A 15,687-nucleotide genomic window follows, 5' to 3' on the forward strand; every position below is an offset into this window, starting at 1 on the left:
GCAAACATGTATGCAAAGCTGCCCACTAGTGCCCCAGGCCCCCTTTCATGCACATTCACATGTACCTTTTTTTTTTTTTTTTTTTTTTTTTTTTTTATTCACATGTACCTTGAGACACATTTAGGAAAGAAGCTACCTGTGCCAGAGGACTTAATGAGCAACTTCCTCTCCCCTCCTTATCCTTTTTTCTTTTTTAAATTTTTTTAAAGGTTTTATTTATTCATGAGAGAGAGAGAGAGAGGCAGAGACACAGGCAGGGGAGAAGCAGGCTCCATGCAGGGAGCCCGATTCAGGACTCGATCCTGGAACTCCAGGATCTCGCCCCAGGCCGAAGGTGGCGCTAAACCGCTGAGCCACCCAGGGATTCCCCAACCCTCCTTATCCTTAATTGCACCTTCCCTCCATTCTTCTCAAGGAGAGGTACCCACATCTATACACAGAGCATCCTATTTCTGTCTCTGTGTCTTAAACCAGCCTTTATCTCAGGGCTCACACCTGTGATGTGGCTGGCATTCCCCTTTCCACTTCAGGCTGAAAGAGAGTGTAAGGAATGGCCCATGAGGCCTGAAATTGGTTCTATATCCACTGTCAGGTTGGGGAAGATGCTGAGCTAGCCAGCTCACATCTTCCAGCTCACTGCAGGGAGGCCCGAGGTGGAAGGATGGGGTGCTAAGTGATGGAATGGGGGGAGCGAGGCAGGTGCGCAGTGTAGTGAGGCAGCCTTGTGGGGACAGAGGCTCACCACAGGACAGGAGGCCAGAATGGAATCCTAATTCCATTAACTACTTGTCAGACAAGTAACTACTTGATAGCTCTGGGACCTTGAGCAGATCCCTTAAACCTTCTGAGCCCTGGTTTCCCCATCTCTAAGTAAAAAATGTTATCCTGACTTATGCATTTTGTTTGAGTATGATGCAGCTCTGATGAAATATGGGAGAGCACTTTACAAAACACAAAGTGCTCTACAAATGGAAGTCGTTGTTCAGTTTCACAGCATTGTTTTCATTACAATGTCAAACCTATATACATAGTGCATAATTCCATCAAAAATTTTTATGTAAGTTTTTCTTTTAAGTTTTTTCTTTTTCTTTTTTTTAAGATTTTATCTATTTATTCATGAGAGACACAGTGAGAGAGAAAGAGAGAGAAGCAGAGGGAGAAGCAGACTCCATGCAAGGATCCCGACATGGGACTCAATCCCAGGTCTCCAGGATCACAGCCTGGGCTGAAGGCGGCACAAACCGCTGAGCCACCCAGGCTCCCTTTTTTTTTCTTTTTAGAGAGAGAGCATTTGTGAGTCTGGGGTGGAGGGAGAGGGAGAGAGAGACTCTTAAGGATGCTCCAAGCCCAGCACAGGGCCTGATGAGGGGCTCCATCTCACAACCCTGAGATCATGACCTGAGCCAAAGTCAAGTCCAACCCTTAACTGACTGAGCTGCCCAGGTGCCCCGTAATTTCACTTATTTTTTTTTAAGATTTATTTATTTATTTTGGTGGGAGGGGCAGATGGAGAGGGAGAGAGAGACTCAACCAGGCTTTGTGCCCAGCACAGGGCCTGACGTGGGCTTGATCTCACAACCCTGAGATCCTGACCTCAGTGGAAATCAGGAGTCTGATGCTTAACCAAGTCACCCAGACGCCCCACCCATAATTTTATTTAAATGATCTGCTTTCTGTCTCTCCAAACAGGGTTTTTCTGGACATGTCAACTTTCACAAAATATTAAATTTTACACTTAAAATTAATGTATTGATATGTAAATTATACTTTATAGAGCTGTTTTTTTTTAAGATTTTATTTATTTATTCATGAGACACACACACACACACACACACACACACACACACACACACAGAGGCAGAGTCACAGGCAGAGGGAGGTGCAGGCTCCCTGCAGGGAGCTGACGTGGGACTCCATCCCGGGTCTCCAGGATGACGCCCTGGGCTGAAGGTGGCGCTAAACCGCTGAGCCACCCGGGGCTGCCCTAGAGCTGTTTTTTAAAAAGCAAAACGAAAGCAGGGGAAATAATAATATAATATAATGAGAGGGGGAATAATATAATATAATGAGACTCAACAATTAGCAATTAATGGCCAATCTGATTTCATCTATGTACCCATGTCCAATTTTCTTCCTCTACTGTTTTGATGCAAGTTCAAGATTGCATTTTTTTAGTCAATATTTTAGTATGTGCCTTTAAATAGATACTCATTTTTATTTTATTATTTTTTAAATATTTATTTATTTATTTATTTATTTATTTATTTATTTATTTGAGAGAGAGAGAGTGAGTGGGAGGGAGGGAGAAGGAGAGAGAATCCAAAGCCAACTCCCCACTGAGCCTGACATGGGGCTTGATCTTACAACCCCGATATCACGACCTGAGCTGAAACCAAGAGTGGGACACTTAAAAAGTGAGCAGCGCAGGCACCCCAAGATAGTCTTTTTTTTTTTTTCAAATGTAACCAAAATGCCATCATCTCAGCTAAAATATTTAACAATACATCATCAAGTATTCTCCCACTGTTCAAATCTCCAATTGTCTTAGAAATGTTTTAATTAGGCAGCCCCTGTGGCTCAGCGGTTTAGCACCGCCTGCAGCCTGTGGTGTGATCCTGGAGACCCAGGATCGAGTCCCACGTCGGGCTCCCTGAGTGGAGCCTGCTTCTCCCTCTGCCTGTGTTTCTGCACCTCTCTCTGTGTCTCTTATGAATGAATAAATAAAATCTTTAAAAAATGTTTTAATGTTTGTGTACAGTTTATTTACTTAAAAGCAAAAGCCACATAAAATCCATATGCTGTGATTGGTTGATAAGTCTTTTGAGAATATTTTAATCAATATGTTGCCTCTGCATATTGTCTCTCCCTAGTCCCCTCGTTTGTTCTCTCGCATTTCCTGTAGTCTGGAGTTTACTGATTATATCCCTGTGGTGTCATGTAAAGTGTTCTTCTGTCCTATAAATTGGAGTCGGAGCTAGAGACTTGAATTCAGATTCTATTTTGGACAAGACTGCTTCACAAGGTGGTGGTATGTATTCCCACTGTGGGGCATATGGTGTCTGGATGTCTCTCTTTTTTGATGTTAGCAACCGTTGATGCTCAGTGCCCTCATCCACTCACTCACTCACTCACTCATTCATTCATTCACAGGACATACCAATAAAAATGTTTTTATAATAAAATAAAATCGACCTGCAGCAAACAACTTCAAAGCAAATTAATTATTATATGACACTCTTGTAACCACTACCATGTCAAGAAATAGATCTTCAGGCACCCAGAAGTTTCCACGTGCTCCATCCCAGTCACACCTCTTTATTCCTTCCAAAAGTAACCACTGCCCTTACTTTTATAGTAAGGACAAAAAACAGGCATAAATAAACTTCTTTATGTTTCTTTATGGTTTTATCACCCAAATGTGCCTTCCTAGTCACATAGTTTAAGCTGATTCATTTTTAATTATGTTTTTAAAGCTTTTACAGCTTTAAGGATACATTTTTTTTCTTTTTTTGAAGCATTTGTTTTGTGTGAGACACTCAATGGATGCTAAAGGAACTACAAAAAGGAGTAAAGTCTGAGACTTTGGTCTCTGGTCTGGTGAAGGGCCAGCCTTGGCTCAAGAATAGGGGTCAATTTAATGCCAAGCAGCGATGTACAGTGTTGAGCAATTCAAAGAAAGCAGAAATCAAGCATGTGGAGGATCCCTTCCAATTTATCCTCACAGTCCTGCGAGTTAACACCCAGGTCAAACAAACATCTGCTTCTTCACAAAGGACTAGCAGGGACCAGGTTTACCCTCCCACTTTTTTTTTTAATGTTTATTTATTCATGAGAGACACAGAAAGAGGCAGAGACAGAGGCAGAGAGAGGCTCCCTACAGGAGCCCTATGCGGGACTCGATCCTGGAACTCTAGGAGAACGTCCTGAGCTGAAGGCAGACGCTCAACTGTTGAGCCACCCAGGTGTCCCTACCTTTCCATGTTTTGTGTTCATTTGCTTTTCAAATGTGATACTGCTTCCCAGATATGTTGTAGAGAAGGCAGGGCTGAGGTTCTCTGCCCTAATATATGCTATATCCACCTTACCTCAGTACATTTCGAGTCCCCTCCCTCCCTCCCTCTGTCCCTTCCTTTTTCTTTTCTTTTCTTTTCTTTCTTTTTTTCTTTTCTTTTCTTTTCTTTTCTTTTTTTCTTTTCTTTTCTTTTTTTTTCTTTTTTTTTCTTTTCTTTCTTTTCTTTTCTTTTCTTTTCTCTTTTTTTCTTTTCTTTTCTTTCTTTTCTTTTCTTTTCTTTCCACAAGCTTTCTGCCCAATGGGGATATGAACTCATGATGCTGAGATTAAAAGAGTCACATGCTCTGCTGACTGTACCAGCCAGGTGTCCCCTGAGTCTTACTTCCTCACCATCCCAGTGGCTAGGATGTTTCCTTGCTAGTGATATCACTTATGATGGGAATTTTGTGCAAGGAGGGGGCATCTGGATTCTTAGTTTGCTCTTCTATGCTCTTCTATGTCAGGCATCTGTAGAGGCCAAAATGGGGAGTTCAGCCTTCGTGCTCAATTTTAAACATTTTCTTGTGAATGATTATTAATTTAAAAACTTATTACAAAATGTATCAAATATGAGTAAAGTTTGGGGAATGGTATATCATATATCCTTGTACCCACTATTCAGGATTATCAAATCTTAAAATTTTATATCTATTTCATATCTATCTATATATTATATAATATTTAGTATAAATATTGTCTATTATGTTTGTTTATTTTTTTAAGACTTTATTTATTTATTTATTCATGAGAGACACACAGAGAGTGAGAGAGAGGCAGAGGGAGAAGCAGGCTCCACACAGGGAGCCTGACGTGGGACTCGATCCCAGATCTCCAGGATCAGGCCCTGGGCTGAAGGCGGCGCTAAACCACTGAGCCACCGGGGCTGCCCCTGTCTATTATGTTTATAATAGATATGTATGTATATAAAACCTATCTAAAATAAATAAATAAATAAAACCTATCTATAGTAGATAATCTATATCCAACAGATCTATTCCATCTAAGATAGATATAATAGATATTACTTAATATGTAGTCATCTATACACACATATACACTGGATCAAACTTGTTGGTTATGTTTGTATTTTTCAAAACTTCTGTATCTTTACTTTTTTTCCCATTTGATTTATCAATTACTAAGTTAGATTTTTTTAAATCTCCCTTTGGCAGTGGATTTAACATTTTTCCTTGTAACATTTCCTATTTTTCTTTGGGGGGACTATTATTAGGTGAGTTCAAGTTTAGAATTTTTATACGTTATTGGGATCCCTGGGTGGTGCAGCGGTTTGGCGCCTGCCTTTGGCCCAGGGCGTGATCCTGGAGACCCGGGATCGAATCCCATGTCGGGCTCCCAGTGCATGGAGCCTGCTTCCCCCTCTGCCTGTGTCTCTGCCTCTCTCTCTCTCTGTGACTATCATAAATAAATAAAAATTTAAAAAAAAAAAAAAAGAATTTTTATACGTTATTGGTGGTATATACTTTTTTTTAAAGAGTTTATTTGTTTATTCATGAGAGACACAGAGAGAGAGGCAGAAATGCAGGCTGAGGGAGAAGCAGGCTGCTCACAAGGAGCCGGATGTGGGACTCAGCCCCTGCACCGGGGTCACGCCCTGAGCTGAAGGCAGACACTCAACCGCTGAGCCTGGCTGAGCCACCCAGGCGTCCCAGTGTGGTATATTTTTTGTCCTCATGATATGACCTTTTTTAGTCCTGAAATTCTTTTGGACTTACATATTTTTACATCTTCAGTCTTAACCTTTTTGTAGTCCAATATGTCGTTTTCTCTCTTTTTTTTTCTTTAGATTTTATTTATTTATTCATGAGAGACACAGAGAGAGAGGCAGAGACACAGGCAGAGGGAGAAACAGACTCCCATGGGGAGCCCGATGTGGGACTCGATCCCAGGACCCCGGGATCACGACCTGAACCAAAGGCAGACACTCAAACATTGAGCCACCCAGGCACTCCTAATGTGTCTCTATTAAGCAGCTTATACCTGCGTTTTTACAAAGTTGACGCTCTGTTTATCAGTGAATTTCTTCCATTTATATTTATTGTGATTACTAACATTTTGGATTTTTTTGTCTATTATCCTCTTTTGTGCTTTATATTTACCATGCTTTTCTTTTCTCTTTTTGTTGTTTGTCACACCTTTCTGTTATTTAAAAAAATTGGGGCGGGGGGGGGGGGGCGGGGGGTGCGGGGGCAGCCCTGGTGGCTCAGCGGTTTAGCGCCACCTTCAGCCCAGGGCCTGTTCCTGGAGACCTGGGATTGAGTCCCGTGTAGAACTCCATGCATGAAGCCTGCTTCTCCCTCTGCCTGTGTCTCTGTCTGTCTCTCTCTCTGTGTCTCTCATGAATAAATAAAATCTTTAAAAATTTTTTTTGACATTGCATTAGTTTTAGGTGTACAACATAATGACTTTATATAAGTATGTACTGTAAAATGATCACCACAATAAGTTTAGTTAACATTCATCACCACATAGTTACAAATATATTTTCCTTGTGATGAGAACTTTTATGATCTATTCTCTTAACATCTTTCAAATATACAATGCAGAATTATTAACTATAGTCACCATGCTGTACCTTCCATCCCAGGACTTATCTTATAACTGGAAGTTTGTATCTTTTAACCACCTTCTTCCACTTTGCTCAGTGTCCTCCCTGCCCTGACTCTGGTAACCCCCAGTGTGTTCTCTGTGTTTATGAGTTTGTTTTTGTTGTTGTTGTTTTTAATTTTTATTTATTTATGATAGTCACACAGAGAGAGAGAGGCAGAGACACAGGCAGAGGGAGAAGCAGGCTCCATGCACCGGGAGCCCGATGTGAGATTCGATCCCGGGTCTCTAGGATCGCGCCCCGGGCCAAAGGCAGGCACCAAACCGCTGCACCACCCAGGGATCCCTGTTGTTGTTTTTTTAAGATTGATCATAGCCATTCTAATAAGTACAAGGTGACATATCATTGTGGGATTTTTAAAAGATTTTTTAAAAAGTAATCTCTATACCCAACATGGGGCTTGAACCTACAACCCTGATATCAAAGTTGCATGTTCTACTGACTGAGCCAGCCAGGCACCACAAAGATTTTTTTTTTCAAGTAATCTCTGCACCCAACGTAGGACTCAAACCTGCAACCCTGAGATCAAGAGTTGCATGCTTCACCAACTGAGCCAGCCAGCCACCCCTATCATTGTGGTTTTGATTTGCATTTCCCTAATGATTAGTGATGTTGAGCACCTTTTCATGTTCCTGTTGGCCATTTGTATGCCTTCTTTGGAAAAATATCTATTCAGATCCTTTGCCTATTTTTAACTGGATTATTTGGGGGTTTTTTGTGCTATTGAGTTATATGAATTCTTTATATATTTTGGATATTAACCCCTTATCAGATACATGGTTTACAAGTTTTTTTTTTTCCCCATTCCATAGGTTGTCTTTTTATTTTTCTGATTGGGAGTGGGTTTTTTGCTGTGCAGAAGCTTTTTAGTTTAATGTAGTCCCACTTGTTTATTTATTCTTGTTGCCTGTACTTTATGTGTCATATTTAAAAAATCATTGCCAATAACCATTCAAAGGAACTTATTCTCTATGTTTTCTTCTAGGAGTTTCATTGTTTCAGGTCTGACATTTAAGTCTTTAATCCAATTCAAGGGGTGCCTAAGTGGCTCAGTTGGTTAAGCATCCAACTCTTGGTTTCAGCTCAGGTCATGATCTCAGGGTTGCAGAATTGAGCCCACGTCAGGCTCCATGCTTGTCACAGAATCTGTTTGAGGTTCTCTCTCTCCCTCTCCTTCCTCCTGCTTACACATGCACTTTCTCTATCTCTCAAATAAATAAATCTTAAAAAGTTTAGCCCAATTTGAGTTCATTTTTGTGAGTGGTATAAAACAGGGGTTTAGTTTAGTTTTATGTGAATATCCAGTTTTCCCAACACCATATATTGAAGAGACTGTCTTTTCAAAAATGTTTTTATTGACGTATAGCTGACACACATTGTTATATTAGTTTCAGGCATACAACATAGTGATTTGACAAGTCAAGATGTATATTCACCACAAGTGTAGCTCCCCTCTGCCACATTCAATGCAATTATAATACCATTGACTATATCGCCTGTGCTGTTCCTTTCATCCCCACAATTTATTCCATAACTAGAAGCCTATATATCTCCTACTCCCCTCACCCATTATCTTCATCCTCCTACAATCTTCCCCTCAGCAACCGTGTTCGTTCTTTATATTTAAGGAGTGTTTCTCTTTTATTGTTTTTTAAATTTCTTTTAGATTCCACATATGAACAAAATCATACAGCATTTGTCTTTTTCTGTCTGACTTATTCCACTTAGCATAATGCCCTCTAGGTCCATCCATGTTGTCACAAGTGGCAAGATCTCATTCTTTATGGCTGAGTAATATTTTACTGTCCATATATACCACATCTTTATCTATTCATGTATCAGTGGACACTTGGGTTGCTTCTGTATCATAGCTATTGTGAATAATGCTGCAGTGAACTACAGGGGTACTTCTATCTTTTTAAAATGGTGTTTTCATTTTCTTCATGTAAATATCCAGAAGGCGACTACTGAATCATATTGTACTTCTATTTTTAGGGTTTGTGGGTTTTTTTAAGATTTTATTTATTTATTTATTTATTTATTTATTTATTTATTTGAGAGAGAGAGAGAGGAAGTGCACAAGCAGAGGGAGGAGCAGAGGAGATGGGAGTGAGGGGGGGAAGAATCTCAAGTGGACTCCAAGCTTAACGAGGAGCCAGATGTGGGACTCTATCTCACAACCCAGAGCTCACAACCTGAGCTGAAACCAAGTCAGACACTTAACTGACTGAGCCACCCAGACGCCCCTTTAGAGTTGTTTTTTTTTTTTTTAAGATTTTATTTATTCATGAGAGACACAGAAGGAGAGAGAGGCAGAGACACAGGCAGAGGGAGAAGCAGGCTCCATGCAGGGAGCCTGATGTGGGACTGGATCCCAGGTCTCCAGGATCATGCCCCGGGCTGAAGACGGCGCTAAACCGCTAAGCCACTGGGGCTGCCCTAGGGTTTTTTTTTTTTTTTTTAAAGATTTTCTCCCCAAGTTTTTATTAAAATTACAATTAGTTAGCATACAGTGCAATATTAGTTTCAGGTGTACAGTTTAGTGATTCAGCACCTCCATGCATCACCTGATGCTCATCAAAGTGCACTCCTTACTCCCCATCACCTATCCCACCCATCCCTCCACCTCCCTTCCCTCTGGTAACCATCAGTTTCTTGGTTTGCCTCTTTTTTCTCTTGCTTTGTTTATTTGTTTTGTTTCTTAAATTCCACATATGAGTGAAATTATATGGCATTTCTCTGTTTTTTGTTTTTTTTTTGTTTTTTTGTTTTTTGTTTTTTTTTTTTGATGGTGAGGGAGAGTAGGGAGCGGCAGAGGGAGAGAGAAAATCTTAGGCAAGCTCCTCATTGAGCACGGAGCTAGATACTGGGATGGATCCCACAACCCTGAGATCATGACCTGAGCTGAAATCAAGGAGTCAGACACTTAACTGACTGAGCCACCTAGGCACCTCTGACTGACTTATTTCTCTTAGCATAATACTCTCTAGCTCCATCCACATTATTGCAAATGGCAAGATTTCATTCTTTTTAAACATTTTATTTTTTTAAACATTTTATTTTTAAGTAATCTCTACACCCAGTGAGAGGCTCGAACTTACAACCCTGAGGTCAAGATTCTGCATGCTATGGACTGAGGGACCCAGGTTCCTATCTTTAGTTTTTTGAGGAACCTCCATACTGTTTTCCACAGTGATGGCACTAATTTGCATTCCTACCAATAGAGCACAAGGGTTCCCTTTTCTCCACATCCTAGCCAACACTTATTATTTTTTGTCTTTTTAACACTAGCAATTCAGGGGTATAAGGTGGTATCTCATTTGATTTGGTTTTGATTTGTATTTTCCTTTTTTTTTTTTAAGATTTTATTTATTTATTCATGAGAGACAGAGACACAGGCAGAGGGAGAAGCAGGCTCCATGGAGGGAGCCTGATGTGGGACTCAATCCTGGGTCTCCAGGATCACGCCCTGGGCTGAAGGCGGCGCTAAACCGCTGAGCCACCCGGGGTAGCCCCTTTGCCCATTTTTTAAATGGACTGTTTTGTTTTTTTTTTTTCTATTGTATTGTATGAGTCCTTTATATGTACTTCAGATATTAACCCTTTTCAAATATATGATTTGCAAGCATCTTTTCCCATTCCATAAACTGCTTTTTCATTTTGTTGATGGTTTCCCTTGCTGTATAGCCTCCCGTATTTAACAGGCAAAAACAAAAAAAAACTGGGCAGAATCTGTGAAACAATGATGTTTGAACACTGGCTGTCAGGCAGCGGAGGACAGGATCCCCCAAAGACTGAAAACAACCAGGTGAGCTTTGTGTTTGCCCCAGCATATTGCCTGCAGGTTTTCTGGGCTCCAGGCAGGAGGAAACCAGGCCGATCCCAGCTGTCTCCTGGAGCTGAGGAGGCAGAAGGGGGAGTCCATGGAGGCCAAGGTAGCTGGTCTGGAACAGAGCACAGGATAGGAGAGAGCGCTTTGGAATCTTCATAGTGATCTCTGTGACAGTCAACATAGGACTGGTCAGCATATGTGTGTGAGGAAACTTGCTGAAGCCGGAAAAGAACAACATGAAAGTAGCAACGTGAATGATCTCCAAAACTCACACAGCATTGGAAAAAGTGCCTGTTCCTCCAGCCAATGTGGAAAACTTCATAATTCATTGGACATGAGGTAAAATATGCTGAAGCCTTTTGCCTCAGTCATGGGGAAAATTATCCCTAGGATAGAAGCTACTTAGGTCCCGTCTAATAAAGCGTACAAAGTAAGCCTTAATAGATCAAACTGTTTCTGAGTAAATTAGTTGCATTATAGAACAAACCTTAAGAATATTTCCTAAAATACAAAAATATTGCATACAAACAAAAATAAACCCAACAAAGTAACATTCACACTATTTGCCATCCAATAAAAAACTATGGTATGGAAAGAAGTGGAAAAATATGACACAGAGTGAGAAGAAAAATCAGTTGCAAGTGGTCTAGAAACTATTCAGTTAGGGGCGCCTGAGTGGCTCAGTTGATTAAGTGTCTCCCTTCAGCTCAGGTCATGATCTGGGGGTCCTGGGATAGAGTCCTGCTGGAATAGAGTCCTGGTGCACATTGAGCTCCTTGCTCAGCAGGGAGTCTGCTTCTCCCTCACTCTGCCCCTCCCATCCACTCATGCTGTCTCTCACTTTTTTTCTTTCTCTCAAATAAATAAATAAAATGTTTTTTAAAAGAAATTATTCAAGTAATAAAATTCATAAGTAAGTATATTAAAATAGCTATTATAGGAACGCCTGGGTGGCTCAGTGGTTGAGCATCTGCCTTCCACTCAGGGCGTGATTTGCAGGTCCTGGGATCAAGTCCTGCATCGGGCTCCCCAAGGGAGCCTGCCTCTCTCTCTGCCTATGTCTTTGCCTCTCTGTGTCTCATGAATAAATAAGTAAAACCTTTAAAAAGTAAAAATAGGGATGCCTGGGTGGCTCAGCGGTTCAGTGCCTGCCTTTGGCCCAGGGTGTGATCCTGGAGTCCCAGGATTGAGTTCCACATCAGGCTCCCTGCATGGAGCCTGCTTCTCCCTCTACCTCTGTCTCTGCTCTCCCCACCCCTGTGTCTCTCATGAATAAATAAAATATTTAAAATAAAAAATTTAAAATAAAAGTTGTTATAAATATTCCATATGCTTAAGAAATTAGAAGAAAAAAATGGTACATGAAAGATTTTTGAAAGACCCAGACTGAGGTATTTGGGTGGTCCATTTTAAGCATCTATCTGACTGACTCTTGGTTTTGGCTCAGGTCATGATCTCAGGGTTGTGAGACTGAGCTTCATGTGGAGCTCCAGGCTCAGTGTGGAGTCTGCTTGTGACCCTCTCTCTTCCCCTGTCCCTCCCCCTGCTTATGCACACACTATCTCTCTCTCTCACAAATAAACTTTTTTTTTTAATTTTTATTTATTTATGATAGTCACACACAGAGAGAGAGAGAGAGGCAGAGACACAGGCAGGGGGAGAAGCAGGCTCCATGCACCGGGAGCCCGACGTGGGATTCGATCCCGGGTCTCCAGGATCGCGCCCTGGGCCAAAGGCAGGCGCTAAACTGCTGCGCCACCCAGGGATCCCACTCTCTCACAAATAAATAAATCTTTTTTTTTAAGATTTTATTTATTCATGAGAGACACAGAAAGAGAGGCAGAGACATAGGCAGAGGGACAGGCAGGCTCCCTTCAGGGAGCCCAATGTGGGACTCGATCCCAGGATCCCCAGATAAGATTAATAAAGTTGAATACTTAGCAGTACAAAGTATGCAGAACAAAACACAGTGAGATAAAAAGACTCGGGGGGTGGGAGGAACAAAGCATCAGTCAGCTGTGGAAAACTTCACATGGGTAATTGGAGTCTCTGAAGAAAAGGGAAGAGAGAAAAAGTATTTGAGAAAATAATGTCTGAGATTTTTCCAAACTTGATGACAACTATAATTTCACAGATACAAGAACTCAACAAATCCCAAGCACAAGAAACATGAAAAAAAAAGTCAAACCACATCATAACCAAATAGCTTTAAAACTGTAATAAAAAGAAAATCTTAAAAGCAGCCAGAGGAATAGATACTACATACAGAGAAACAAGGATAAGGATAATTGCATATTTTTCATCAGAAACAATGCAAACAAGAGGTCAGTAGAGTGACATTTTTATAGTACTGGGGACAAAACTGTCAACCTAGAATCCTAACTCAATACTTGGGTCAGACTGTATTCTTCAGTGATTTCCTCTCTGAAGGTCCAATTCCCCTGATGTTGACTCTTGAGATGGAGAGGATCATGCAGGAAGTTGATCGGGAAGTACTGTGTGGATCAACTTCTGCAGAGGAGCCAAAAAAGCAGGATTGGGCAGAGCTTTGACACAGCCTCAATAGAAGCCTCAGCTGACCAGATAAGGAGGTTTGAAAATGGATGTCCCTTCAGAAATGTCTTGAGTTGAGGTGAAGGGGCCAGGCCTTTGTCCACACAGGCTGATCATCAATTGGATATGGGTTGCACCAGAATGGATATGTGATTGTGAGTGAGGCAGCATCCTTGGCCAGGGGGACTCTGCTGAGAGCACTCAGACTTCAGCACCCCAGGCAGCTGAAGGGATGAGTACCTGGATTCCGAAGGGGGATCTGGATGGCTCAAAACACTAGCCACTACACTTCCAAAAACTAAGTGGAGAAAATCCAATCTTCTTAGCATGGCACACAGGGTGCTTCATGATCTTGTACATGCCCACCCCCAGCTCACCTCATGCAGTCTTCTCAGCCTAGAAGTCTCTCCGACCCTCTGCCCTGGCTCCACTTGTCTGTTGGAAAACTCCTAATCCTTCAAATTACAGCAGAATGTGTCTCCTCTTGCTGATTCAGTGGTCCTTCCTCCTAGCATCATGGTTAGGAGCATGGTCTCCAAAGCCAGAGTTTGAATCCCAGCTCTGCCACTCGCTAGCTGTGTAACGTAAGGCAAATTATTCAACCTCTCTATCTCAGTTTCCTCCTCTAAAATGGGTGTAACATTAGTACTGCTGTGTCATAGGGTTGTTATGAGGATTAAATGAATTAACATGTGTAAAGTTAGAATGGTGTCTGGGAAGAGTAAATAGTTGCTATTTGTCATTGTCATTGGAGGCCTCACTATGCACTTATTGAAGGTATGAAGTATGGAAGATCTGAGAGAGACCGTACAAAATATGTTCAGGGAATGTTGAATAATCAAATTTGTCAGAAAGGTGGTAATAGCCTCTATATGGCGTTATTACCATGTTAGGGAGAATCTTCAATGTCACAATAAAGAGTGTGCCTCTTGGGGCACCTGGGTGGCTCAGTCAGTTAAGCGTCTGCCTTAGGCTCAGCTCATGGTCTTGGGGTCCTGGGATTGAGCCCCGCATCCAGCTCCCTGCTCCACAGGAGTCTGCTTCCCCCTCTCCTTCTGCCCCTCTCTCCCACTCCCAGAGAGCTCTCTGTTCTCTCTCTCTCAAATAAATAAAATCTAAAAAAAAATAAAAAATAAAAAAAAAATAAAAAAAAGAGGGATGCCTGGGTGGTTCAGTGGTTGAGTGTCAGCCTTTGGCTTAGGGTGTGATCCCTGGTCCAGGGATTGAATCCCATATTGGGCTCCCTGCGAGAGTCTGCTTCTCCTTCTGCCTGTGTGTCTGCCTCTCTCTGTGTGTCTCTCATGAATAAATAAATAAAATCTCAAAAAAAAGTGCATCTTATTTGTAAGCAGTAAGAAACAATGAGAGAATTTGTCAACAGATGGGAAAAAGGGCCAAAGACAGAGAGGGACAGGTTGAGCCAGGAGGTAAGGCATACGTGTGGGGAGGTGAGTTCTAGGCGAGGAATGTGTGAGAAGAAATGAGAGACAGGGACTATGGGAGGATGGGTATAGGTGAGGGGAAAGGAGTTTAGAGGAAAGTAGTATGAACACATGGGAGGCGCAGTGAGGCAGTCATTTGAGGTTGACAGGGACCTGCTGAGAGGGGGGAAGATAAAGGATGATCTAAACAGAGGAGTTTGTGGGGACAGGTAAGGAGTGATGGGGCCCTGCCAGGGTGGGGGTGGGGGTCAAGTGAAACCAGTGAGGGGAACCGAAGAGCCGGAGCGGGACCATCCGAAGGAGAGCCCTAAGGCTGCAGGCGTGGAGAGAGGAGCAGAGTGGAATGTGATGTCAGAGAAAGGGCGGTGATGTAAGAGCCGGGCGGTGGGGCGGTGATGTCAGGGCTGGTGCTGATGCTGGCGGCGCAGTGCATTGTGGGCAGCTCCCCGCTCCGCCGCTGCCTCCGCCGTCGCCCGAGGAGGATCGGGGCCGGGCCGGGCCGGGCGGGGATGATCCCGGGCAGGAGGCCGCCGCCGCCACCGCCGCCGCCGGAGGGAGCGGGCCGCCCCGCGCCGCACTGAGCCGCCCCCGCCCCCGCCCCGCCCCGGCCCCGGGGGATGCGCCGCCCCGAGCCGCTGCCTCCGCCGCCGCAGCCGCAGCCGCAGCGGGCACAGAGCAGGTGAGGCGGGGCGGGGCCGGCGGCGGGCCGGCGGGGTCGGGGCGGGGGCTCCCCTGCGGGCTCCGCGGGCCTCGGCCCGGCTCGCCGCCCAGCGCAGCCTTCCCCAGCTCCCCCTCCCCGGGCCGTGTCCGCCGAGCCGGGCGCCCGCCGCCGGCCTACACAGCCTGGGCCGCATCCCGAGGCCTGGACTGGCTCCCTGCCCCCGCGGCCCCCAGCGCACACGCCCGCCCTCACCGGCCGGCCCCCACGGCCTCTGCCCCTCGCCTCCCCCTCTGCCCCCGGCCCCACGGCCTCACCCTGCTGGCACCCTGACCAGCCCTTCCCGGCTGCCGGCTGCCGGCTGCCTCCGCAACCTCGCTCCCTTACCCTCAGGCCCTTCCTCCCTCTGGCCAGCCCCTTACCTACTTCCTCGCCTCTTCGGCAGCGCCCACAAGCCCCTCCCGGGGAACTACCGCTTCCTCACCTGTCATCCCGATGGCTCGCCCCCTGCTTCTGTCTTACCCA

The 15,687-nt window shown here is 43.8% G+C and overlaps 1 protein-coding gene across 1 annotated transcript in view; it reads left to right on the plus strand.

Moving 5' to 3' along the window:
* The first annotated feature begins 14,986 nt into the window (after positions 1–14,986).
* Positions 14,987–15,687, plus strand: part of TTBK1 (tau tubulin kinase 1) — a 42,475-nt gene continuing 41,774 nt past the window's right edge. Inside the window, 1 exon segment of the mRNA XM_025418846.3 lies at positions 14,987–15,183. The gene's annotated coding sequence lies outside the window, so the exon portion shown is untranslated.

This window comes from Canis lupus, chromosome 12 (assembly GCF_003254725.2).
Source record: "Canis lupus dingo isolate Sandy chromosome 12, ASM325472v2, whole genome shotgun sequence".
NCBI lineage: Eukaryota > Metazoa > Chordata > Mammalia > Carnivora > Canidae > Canis > Canis lupus.